The sequence below is a fragment of the Macaca fascicularis genome, chromosome 10 (assembly GCF_037993035.2).
Source record: "Macaca fascicularis isolate 582-1 chromosome 10, T2T-MFA8v1.1".
Classification (NCBI taxonomy): domain Eukaryota; kingdom Metazoa; phylum Chordata; class Mammalia; order Primates; family Cercopithecidae; genus Macaca; species Macaca fascicularis.
In genome coordinates, this window is record NC_088384.1 from 79,470,443 (window position 1) to 79,481,354 (window position 10,912).

At 43.1% G+C, this 10,912-nt stretch overlaps 1 pseudogene; it reads left to right on the forward strand.

Moving 5' to 3' along the window:
• Nucleotides 1-9,603: 9,603 nt before the first annotated feature.
• On the forward strand, nt 9,604-10,080 carry LOC123567292 (serine/arginine-rich splicing factor 10 pseudogene; annotated as a pseudogene).
• Nucleotides 10,081-10,912: the final 832 nt, after the last annotated feature.

Here is a 10,912-nt window from a genome sequence, read left to right on the forward strand (position 1 = left end):
TCAGATGGCTAAACCCCAGCTGGCATCTGACTGCAACCTCATGAGAGATTCTGAGCCAGAACTGCTCAATTTAGATGCTTCTGAATTCTTGGCCTATAGAGATCATAGGAGATAATTAATGACTATTGCCTTTTCATACTATTAAATTTTGGAATGATTCCTTACACAGCAATAAATAATGCGGCATGGCTAATTCAAACCCTGGTTACCCAGTAAAGCAGCCTGTGTGCGAGTATATTTGTAGATAACTTCTAGAGTGTGGCAACAGAGTGGAATATTTTAGCAACAAGTTGCATTTAATTCTACCTTAAATTACATCAGCTACCTTGTAAGCCAAATATTAAAGGTTATGGCAAAACTGCACTGTTATTAAAATCTTAGCTTTAAATTAGGTTTTAACAAGTAACTGGACAGCATTTGATATATGATTCAGCATTATCCAATAGAACTCGCTATAAAAATGTTCCCCCAATTATGATAGCCACTAGCTATAGTTGGCTATTGAGCACTGGAAATCTGGCTAGTGCAATTGCTAAACTGAAATTTTAATTTTATTTAATTTGAAACTACAGCTACCATATTGATAGCACAATTCTATACATTTTTGGGGAAGAATATAGACATGACAAAAATGTTCTGCTCTAGTTTGTAAAGTTACAGTGGAAAACTCAGTAAGGGGGAACAATTTATCTCTGGAATAGTGAATTAAAATTCTTCCTATTTTACCCCCAAATATGTGTCATTTGGAGTGATGAATGACAAAAACAAAGAAACAGATCACAAAGTATTGTGTATATCCAAGATGTAACTGAATTCAGGCTCTGTAACAACAAAAACTTTTGTACTAGAATTTGAGAGGAACTTTAAGATATTGTCAAAGCACAGTTATCTCTGTGGCAGGTACTTGATGAGGTGCTTTTCAAAAGTTTTTTCCCTGCTGGCTTGCATCTTATTTCTTTTGCTCATTTTATAAAAATTGACTAGATACTACTATAAGATATGCTCAGGAAGAATTCTACATAACCTACCACCAACATAATCTGTTTATAATTTCTAATATTTTATTGTCACTTACTTATGATGGTGTGATGATAATGATAATAAAAACACTGATAACTATTAAAATTAATTATTATTTTTGAATCAAGTGAATTTATTAGGTTTACTTAATCTGTATTTTTTTTGTATTTAATCAGCACAAATGCTCAAAATTAGGGTACAGAAATAAGGTAATACAAATTCCTGACACCTTTTTTGTTCTCTACCTTATTCTAGAGATGTAGAACATCTATGAAAAACTGGGGATAAACTAAATATTATAACCTAAATTTTACTTAAAATGGACATGAAATAGTGCTAGTTTGAGAGGTGAAGCCAGCTGGACTTCCTGGGTCGAGAGGGGACTTGGAGAACATTTCTGTCTAGCTAAAGGATTGTAAACGCACCAATCAGCACTCTGTGTCTAGCTAAAGGTTTGTAAACACGTCAATCAGCACTCTGCAAAAACGGACCAATCAGCACTCTGTGAAATGGACCTGTCAGGACTCTGTAAAATGGACCAATCAGCAGGACGTGGGCGGGGCCAAATAAGGGAAAAAAAGCTGGCCACCCCAGCCAGCAGCCGCAACCTGCTTGGGTCCCCTTCCACACTGTGGAAGCTTTGTTCTTTCATTCTTCATAATAAATCTTGTTGCTGCTAGCTCTTTGGGTCCGCATTACTTTTATGAGCTGTAACACTCACTGTGAAAGTCTACAGCTTCATTCCTGAAGTCAGTGAGACCATGAACCCACTGGGAGGAGCAAATTACTCCAGACGTGCCACCTTCAAGAGCTGTAACACTCACTGCGAAGGTCTGCGTCTTCACTCCTGATGTCAAGCAAGACCACAAACCCACCAGAAGGAATAAACTGCAGACACATCTGAACATCTGAAGGAACAAACTCTGGACACACTATCTTTAATAACTGTAACACTCACTGTGAGAGTCTGCGGCTTCATTCTTGAAGTCAGCGAGACCAAGAAACCACTGGGAACCAATTCTGGACACATTTTGCCAACCATGAAGGGACTATTAACTATCGCTAAGCAGTGAGCACCATCAGACCCCTTTCACTTGCTATTCTGTCCTACTTTTCCTTAGAATTCGGGGGCAAAATACCGGGTACCTGTCGGCCAACTAAAAACAACTAGCACGGCCACTGGACTAAAGACATTGGTGTCAGGCTTTCTGGGAAAGGGCTCTGTAACAACCCCTGATTCTTCAGAGCTGGGAGCATTAGTTTGCCTGGAACCAGCTTCTGCTTTTCTTGTACTTCTGGGCTGAGCCGAGGGTTGACAGAGAGGAAAGCCATTCAGCTCTGGAGTCCCGACAATAAGTTGGTTGTCCCTGCGACCATTAGCAGAACTCTCAGAGTCATGTCGCCCAAGCAAGACTTGTCCATTTATCCTATCTATCCTGACCCTTGCCTCCTGGGTCCTGATGCCTGTCAGACAAACTTCTTCTCGCCTCTCTTCTCCGAGTTTAGTCCTGCTTCTAAAAACCACTCCTTGTCTCTGGTGCTTTTCTAGTTTCTCCTATAAGAATGATTTCTAGTATAAACTTCAGGACTGTATTCCCTTCTTTAGGCACCCAGGCTCACCAATCAGAAAGACATAATTTTTACCAAAAGCCCCATCTTAACGGGGACTACCCGGAATTTTAGGATCCCTCCTCAGACAAGCAGACCTAACAAAAGCTATTCCTGAAGCTAGGACATGGGGAGCTTCGAAATTGTTTCCTTCCTATTCATATAAGTGAGCACAAAAGGCATCACTCTTCCAACTCTGGAGATCCCTTCCCTCCCTCAGGGTATGGCCCTCCACTTCAATTTTGGAGCATAACATCTTTATAGGACATGAGTAAAGTCCCAATACTAACAGAAGAATGCTTAGGACTCTAACAGGTTTTCGAGAATGCTTCGATAAGGGCCACTAAATCCGATTTTTCTTGGTTCTCTTTGTGGTCTAGGAGGACAGGCAAGGGTGCAGGTTTTCGAGAATGCTTCGATAAGGGCCACTAAATCCGATTTTTCTTGGTTCTCTTTGTGGTCTAGGAGGACAGGCAAGGGTGCAGGTTTTCGAGAATGCATTGGTAAGGGCCACTAAATCTGACATTCCTCAGTCCTCCTTGTGGTCTAGGAGGAAAACTAGTGCTTGTGCTGCTGCGTTGGTGAGCGCAACTATTCTGATCAGCAGGGTCCAGGGACCATTGCGGGTTCTTGGGCAAGAGGTGTTTCTGCTGCTGCGTTGGTGAGCACAACTATTCTGATCAGCAGGATCCAGGGCCCGTTGTGGGTTCTTGGGCATGGGGAGAAACAAACAAACCAAAACCTCAGGCAGTTTTGTCTTTCAGATGGGAAACACTCAGGCATCAACAGGCTCACCCTTGAAATGCATCCTAAGCCATTGGGATCAATTTGACCCACAAACTCTGAAAAAGAGGTGGCTCATTTTTTTTCTGCACTATGGCCTGGCCCCAATATTCTCTCTCTGATGGGGAAAAATGGCCACCTGAGGGAAATATAAATTACAATACTGTCCTGCAGCTTGACCTTTTCTGTAAGAGGGAAGGCAAATGGAGTGAAATACCTTATGTCCAAATTTTCTTTTCATTGAAGGAGAATACACAACTATGCAAAGCTTGCAATTTACATCCCACATGGAGGACCTCTCAGCTTACCCCCGTATCCTAGGCTCCCTATAGCTCCCCTTCCTATTAATGATAAGCTTCCTCTAATCTTCCCCACCCAGAAGGAAATAAGCAAAGAAATCTCCAAAGGACCACAAAACCCCCGAGGCTATCCGTTATGTCCCCTTCAAGCTGTAGGGGGAGGGGAATTTGATCCAAACCGCATATATGTCCCCTTTTCCCTCTCTGATTGAAAGCAGATCAAGGCAGACCTGGGGGAGTTTTCAGATGATCCTGATAGGTACACAGATGTCCTACAGGGTCTAGGGCAAATCTTTGATCTCACTTGGAGAGATGTCATGCTATTGTGAAAAGCATTCTATTTCATTCTTTAATGAAAAGAATGCAGCTTTAGCTGCAGCCCGAGAGTTTGGAGATACCTGGTATCTTAGTCAAGTAAATGATAGAATGACAGCCGAGGAAAGGGACACATTCCCTTCCAGTCAGCAAGCCATCTCCAGTATGGATCCCCACTGGGACCTTGACTCAGATCATGGGGACTAGAGTCGCAAACATCTGTTGACCTGTGTCCTAGAAGGACTAAGGAGAATTAAGAAAAAGCCCGTGAATTATTCAATGATGTCTAGCATAACTCAGGGAAAGGAAGAGAATTCTTTTGTCTTCCTCAAGCGGCTATGGGAGGCCTTAAGAAAATATACTGCCCTGTCACCTGACTCACTTGAGGGTCAATTGATCCTAAAAGATAAGTTTATTACCCAATCAGCCACAGATATCAGGAGAAAGCTCCAAAAGCGAGCCCTGGGCCCTGAACAAAATCTGGAGGCATTATTAAGCCTGGCAACCTTGGTGTTCTATAATAGGGACCAAGAGGAACAGGCCCAAAAGGAAAAGCGAGATCAGAGAAAGGCCGCAGCCTCAGTCATGGCCCTCAGACAAACAAACCTTGGTGGTTCAGAGAGGACAGAAAACGGAGCAGGCCAATCACCCGGTAGGGATCGTTATCAAATTGTCCAATGAGAAACAAGCCACCCCCTCGTCCATGTCCACTATGCCGAGGCAATCACTGGAAGGTGCACTGCTCCAGAGTGCAATGGTTCTCTGGGCCAGAAGCCCCCAACCAGATGATCCTACAACAGGACTGAGGGTGCCTGGGGCAAGCGCCAGCTCATGTCATCACCCTCACTGAGCCCTGGGTACGTTTAACCATTGAGGGCCAGGAAATCGACTTCCTCCTGGACACTGGTGTGGCCTTCTCGGTGTTAATCTCCTGTCCTGGACGACTGTCCTCAAGGTCTGTTACCATCCGAGGAATCCTGGGACAGCCTGTAACCAAGTATTTCTGCCACCTTCTCAGTTGTAATTGGGAGACTTTGCTCTTTTACATGCCTTTCTTGTTATGCCTGAAAGTCCCACACCCTTATTAGGGAGGGATGTATTAACCAAAGCTGGAGCTGTTATCTACATGAATATGGGGAACAAGTTACCCATTTGTTGTTCCCTACTTGAGAAGGGAATAAACCTTGAAGTCTGGGCATTGGAAGGACAATTTGGAAGGGTGAAAAATGCCCGCCCAGTCCAAATCAGGCTAAAAAATCCCACCACTTTTCCTTATCAAAGGCAATATCCCTTAAGGCCTGAAGCTCCTAAAGGATTAAAGGATATTGTTAAACATTTAAAAGCTCAAGGCTTAGTAAGGAAATGCAGCAGTCCCTGCAACACCCCATTTCTAGGAGTACAAAATCCAAATGGTCAGTGGAGACTAGTGCAACATCTTAGACTCATCAATGAGCAGTAATTCCTCTATATCCAGTTGTACCCAACCCCTATATCCTGCTCTCTCAAATACTAGAGAAAGCAGAATGGTTCACTGTTCTGGACCTCAAGGATGCCTTTTTCTGTATTCCCCTGCACTCTGACTCCCAGTTTCTCTTTGCCTTTGAGGATCCCACAGACTACATGTCCCAACCTACACGGACGGTCTTGCCCCAAGGGTTTAGGGATAGCCCTCATCTGTTTGGTCAGGCACTGGTCCGAAATCTAGGCCACTTCTCAAGTCCAGGCACTCTGGTCCTTCAGCATGTGGATGATTTACTTTTGGCTACCAGTTCAGAAGCCTCATGCCAGCAGGTTACTCTAGATCTCTTGAACTTTCTAGCTAATCAAGGGTACACAGTGTCTAGGTCGAAGGTCCAGCTTTGCCTACAGCAGGTCAAATATCTAGGCCTAATCTTAGCCAGAGGGGCCAGGGCCCTCAGCAAGGAATGAATACAGCCTATACTGGCTTATCCTCACCCTAAGACGTTAAAACAGTTGTGGGGGTTCCTTGGAATCACCAGCTTTTGCCGACTATGGATGCCTGGATACAACCAGGAGATCTAGTGTTGGTCAAATCTCTCTCCTCTACCTCCCCATCTATGGACTCTTTGTGGGAAGGACCATACTCGGTAATCCTCTCTATCCCCACTGCAGTTAAGGTGGCAGGAGTGGAATCCTGGATTCACCACACCCGAGTTAAATTTTGGACACCCCCTGAGGAACCTGTGGGACCATCAGCTCAGGAGTCCCAAGATCAGCCATACCAGCCTCGAAACACCTGCGAACCACTGGAGGACTTGCATCTCCTATTTCAGAAGGAAACATCCCAAACTAAAAAGGCTCCTACTACTGATACTGAAGACACACCCCTTCCTCCTTAAAAAAGATAAGGGAAAACCTACATAATCTTTATCTTTAACATCTCTCCTTGCCCCTTTAATGGAATCCTTTTATTATTTCATCATATTATTAAGCAGCATTCTAACCATACTCTTTGCAATAGGACTATATACTGTAGCTCCTGCCAGGACAAAAATCCTAATCACATCAGCCTTCTTTCTATCTTCTTTCCTTCTGACCACAATTTACGCCTACCTTTAACTCAGCCTGAATAAAATGATCTCATCTTCCAGAGCACCCTCTTTACCTTCCTATTTACTCTTTGCCTATCTATTCCTCCTGCTTCCTTGGATACCTCATACAATCATCCCTCCCCTTCCACTAGCTCCTAATTACCTCTACAAGACTCTCAACCCACTCTCTGTTAAACCAGTCCAATCCTTCTCTGGCAAATGACTGTTAGCTTTGTATCTCTCTATCAACCTCTGCTTATGTTGCCACTCCCATTCCAGCAAAAAATTAGGTCTTTACCAAATTAACCTACCACCCTCGTTATGAAGGAAAAGACTCTTTCTGACTTCTAAATATGCAATCATTAGCCAACTTCCCCATCTCTGATAGGACCAAGAATACCCTAACAGGATATGCAATCCAACTTTTATGTTCTTACATTTCCAACCTCACCTATTACACAAGCAATGAAAAGCCCATACGCAGCCCCATAACTATGAATACCATCTTAACTTTCCAAGCCCCTTTATGCATCCAACGCAACCTGTTATCAGGCCTGCCCCTGGGGCACCTGCTACCCCATCAGTGTAATTACACCCTATAGCTTCAAGCCCCAACTGATCATAGTAACTTCTGAGTCACCCAAACAGCTCCATTCAGATGGTTTGTCTACTTCTCAGGGCCCCCCAAAATTATCACCTCCTCTCTACTTAACAAACAGTCCAGGTTTTGTAATGACAAACATACTCCCTGCATAACCATTCACCCCTGGACTCCCTGCAGCAGTGCCCCCACCACTAGTGAATGCCTTCTCATCTCCTCTTTCAATCACTCTCTCAAATGGTTCCTAGTAGATACAAAATGATTTTTTTCTCCAATGGGAAAATGGAACATAGGGAGCCATTCAGTTTGCTCCCAATACCCCTTTCCAGCTGCTCACCGGAGCTGCCTTGGCAAGTACTCTAGGAGTAGGGGAAAATGAAAACAACAAACTCACACACGTTTTTAATATACACAACCAGTTATGTCTACCGTCAAGGCATATTCTTCTTATGTGGAACATCGACCTATATCTGCCTCCCCACTAACTGGACAGGCACCTGCATCTTAGTCTTTCTAAGTCCCAACATTAACATTGCCCCAGGAAATCAGGCCCTATCAGTACCCCTCAAAGCTCAAGTCTGTCAGTGCAGAGCCATGCAACTAATACCCCTACTTATAGGGTTAGGAATGGTTACTACTACAGGAACCGGAATAGCCAGTTTATCTACTTCATTATCCTACTACTACACACTCTCAAAGGATTTCTCAGACAGTTTGCAAGAAATAATGATATCTATCCTTATTCTACAATCCCAAATAGACTCTTTGGAAAGAGTAACTCTCCAAAACCACCGATGCCTAGACCTCCTCGCTGCTGAGAAAGGAGGACTCTGCACCTTCATAGGGGAAGGGTGTTGTTTTTACACTAACCAGTCAGGGATAGTACAAGATGCTGCCCAGCACTTAGAGGAAAAGGCTTCTGACGTCAGACAACACCTTTCAAACTCTTATACCAACCTCTGGAGTTGGGCAACATGGCTTCTCCCCTTTCTAGGTCCCATGGCAGCCATCTTGCTATTGCTTGCCTTCTGGCCCTGTATTTTTAACTTCCTTGTCAAATTTGTTTCCTCTAGGATCGAGGCCATCAAGCTACAGATGGTCTTACCCCAATGAGCTCAACTAACAACTTCTACCAAGGACCCCTGGACCAACCTGCCTGGCCCTTTCACTGACCTAAAGAGATCCCCTCTGAAGGACACTACAATTACAGGGCCCCTTCTTCACTCCTTTCCAGCAGGAAGTAGCTAGAGAAGTCATCGCCCAATTCCCAACAGCAGTTGGGGTGTCCTGTTTAGAGGAGGGGATTGAGAGGCGAAGCCAGCTGGACTTCCTGGGTTGAGTGGGGACTTGGAGAACTTTTCTGTCTAGCTAAAGGATTGTAAGCACACCAATCAGCGCTCTGTGTCTAACTAAAGGTTTGTAAATGCACCAATCGGCACTCTGTAAAAACGGACCAATCAAAGCTCTGTAAAATGGACCAATCAGTGCTCTGTGAAATAGACCAATCAGCAGGATGTGGGTGGGGCCAAATAAGGGAATAAAAGCTGGCCACTGCAGTCAGCAGCTGCAACCCAGTTGGGTATCCTTCCACTCTGTGGAAGCTTTGTTCTTTAGCTCTTCACAATAAATCTTGCTGCTCACATCTTTGGGTCTGCACTACCTTTATGAGCTGTAACACTCACTGCAAAGATCTGCGGCTTCACTCCTGAAGTCAGTGAGACCACGAACCCATCAGGAGGAACAAACAACTCTGGAAGCGCCACCTTTAAGAGCTGTAACACTCACTGCAAAGGTCTGCGGCTTCACTCCTGAAGTCAAGTGAGACCACAAACCCACTGGAAGGAGGAAACTCCAGACACATCTGAACATCTGAAGGAACAAACTCTGGACACCCCATCTTTAAAAACTGTAGCACTCACTGCGAGGGTCCGCACCTTCATTCTTGAAGTCAACAAGACCAAGAACCCACCAGAAGGAACCAATTCTGGACACGAGTTTATGATCCTCTAATGTTGTTTTAATAAGAAAAATGGTAAGAATGTATTGTTAATGTAATTAGTAGTAAGTGGCATGTTCTTTCATAAAGTAAGGATATTTGCTGCCAATAGGTTTCTATGAATAACATCTTTTACTTGATCGGCTTTCTTGTTTTGGACATTTGCTTACACCAATTGCCAATATTTTTTGCTTATTACAAAATAATTTGATTTTATTTTAGAAAAAGAAAATCAGACATATAGATAATTAAAAGTAGAAAAAAAATGGGCTTTGCGTGGAGTTAGGAGTGGGGAGTGAAGTCTCATGAAAAGAGGTGGATGGCTGTGGCGGAGCCTTCTGGGCTATGTGTGTCTGACGCTTGGCCGCCAGAACCACAGTCAGTTTGCTGAGCCCATTAGTGCACCTGACTGACAGACACGCCGTCACCATGTCTCGCTACTTGTGTTCCCCTAACACATCTCTGCTTATCAGAAATGTGGCCGACGACACCAGGTCTTAAGATTTACAGAGTGAATTTGGTCACTATGGTCCTATAGTTTATGTGTATGTTCCACTTGATTTCTGCACTCGCTGTCCAAGAGGATTTGCTTATGTTCAACTTGAGGATGTTTGCAATGCTGAAGACGCTTTACATAATTTAGACAGAAAGTGGATTTGTGGATGGCAGATTGAAATACAGTCTTCACACTATGATGATTATGACAGATACAGACGTTCTAGAAGCTGAAGTTATGAAAGAAGGAGATCAAGAAGTCAGTCATTTGATAACAGTTTAGAAGATCGTATCTAGAAATAGATTGACTGGAAGACGACGGCATAGCAGAAGTCATTCCAACAATGATAGATCAAACTGCAGCTGGAATACCCAGTAGGTTCTGCTTACTACACTTCAAGAAAGATCTGAACGTGGAAAAAGAACAAAAGAAGGGCAGTTCAAGCGACCAAAGGGTGGGTGGAAGGTGCTGCAGTATGAATACTGTATGGATATTTTGACTCTGGTCAGAAAAGATACAAAAATGTTATCGAAAACTACATGGAATAATTGAAGTCCCTTCAAATTTGAAAGTAAGCATTTTAGGACAAATAAAAGGAAATTCAAGTTTGTACTTGTGGAAACTTTTTCCTCAATATGAATAGGTTTATATTGATTAATGGGTAACAGGTCCATAATAAATTATTGGAAACTAGGATGTCTCAATATCAAGGAAGACAGCCATAGTGTCTTACAGTGCCTCTGTTGGTGTGTCTCAAACTGAATTGAGTGGGAAAAAGTATGGTCCAATGTAAAAGTTCCATTTTCACCATTACTGGCAAATCTTGCTTTTGTTTATTTTGGTGCCAGTGTTTTCTGTTTAATCATTTGCTGTGTTGGCACCTGCGCTTATTTACTTGTACACCACATGCAGTTTACATCTTCCTAACTACTCTCCTTCCCAGGTAAATTCCAATTATATTTGATATCCAGCTGAGAGGGCCCATCTCTTCTCACCTCTTTCCTGGTCACTATGTTCAGCAAATATTTATTGAGCCCTTACTGTGGGCAAAACATTGTACTGGATAATTGAGAAAAATGGATAATTCCCTTAATCAGTAAATGTCTACTGAGCACAGTCTAGTGAATTATTACAGTATGGCCTCATTGTTTTGTTTGAGGTGTATTATTCATAACAATAGTTTTCATCATTCATATCCTAATATAATTATAGAACCCAATATACTATCAAAGATAAGTAATT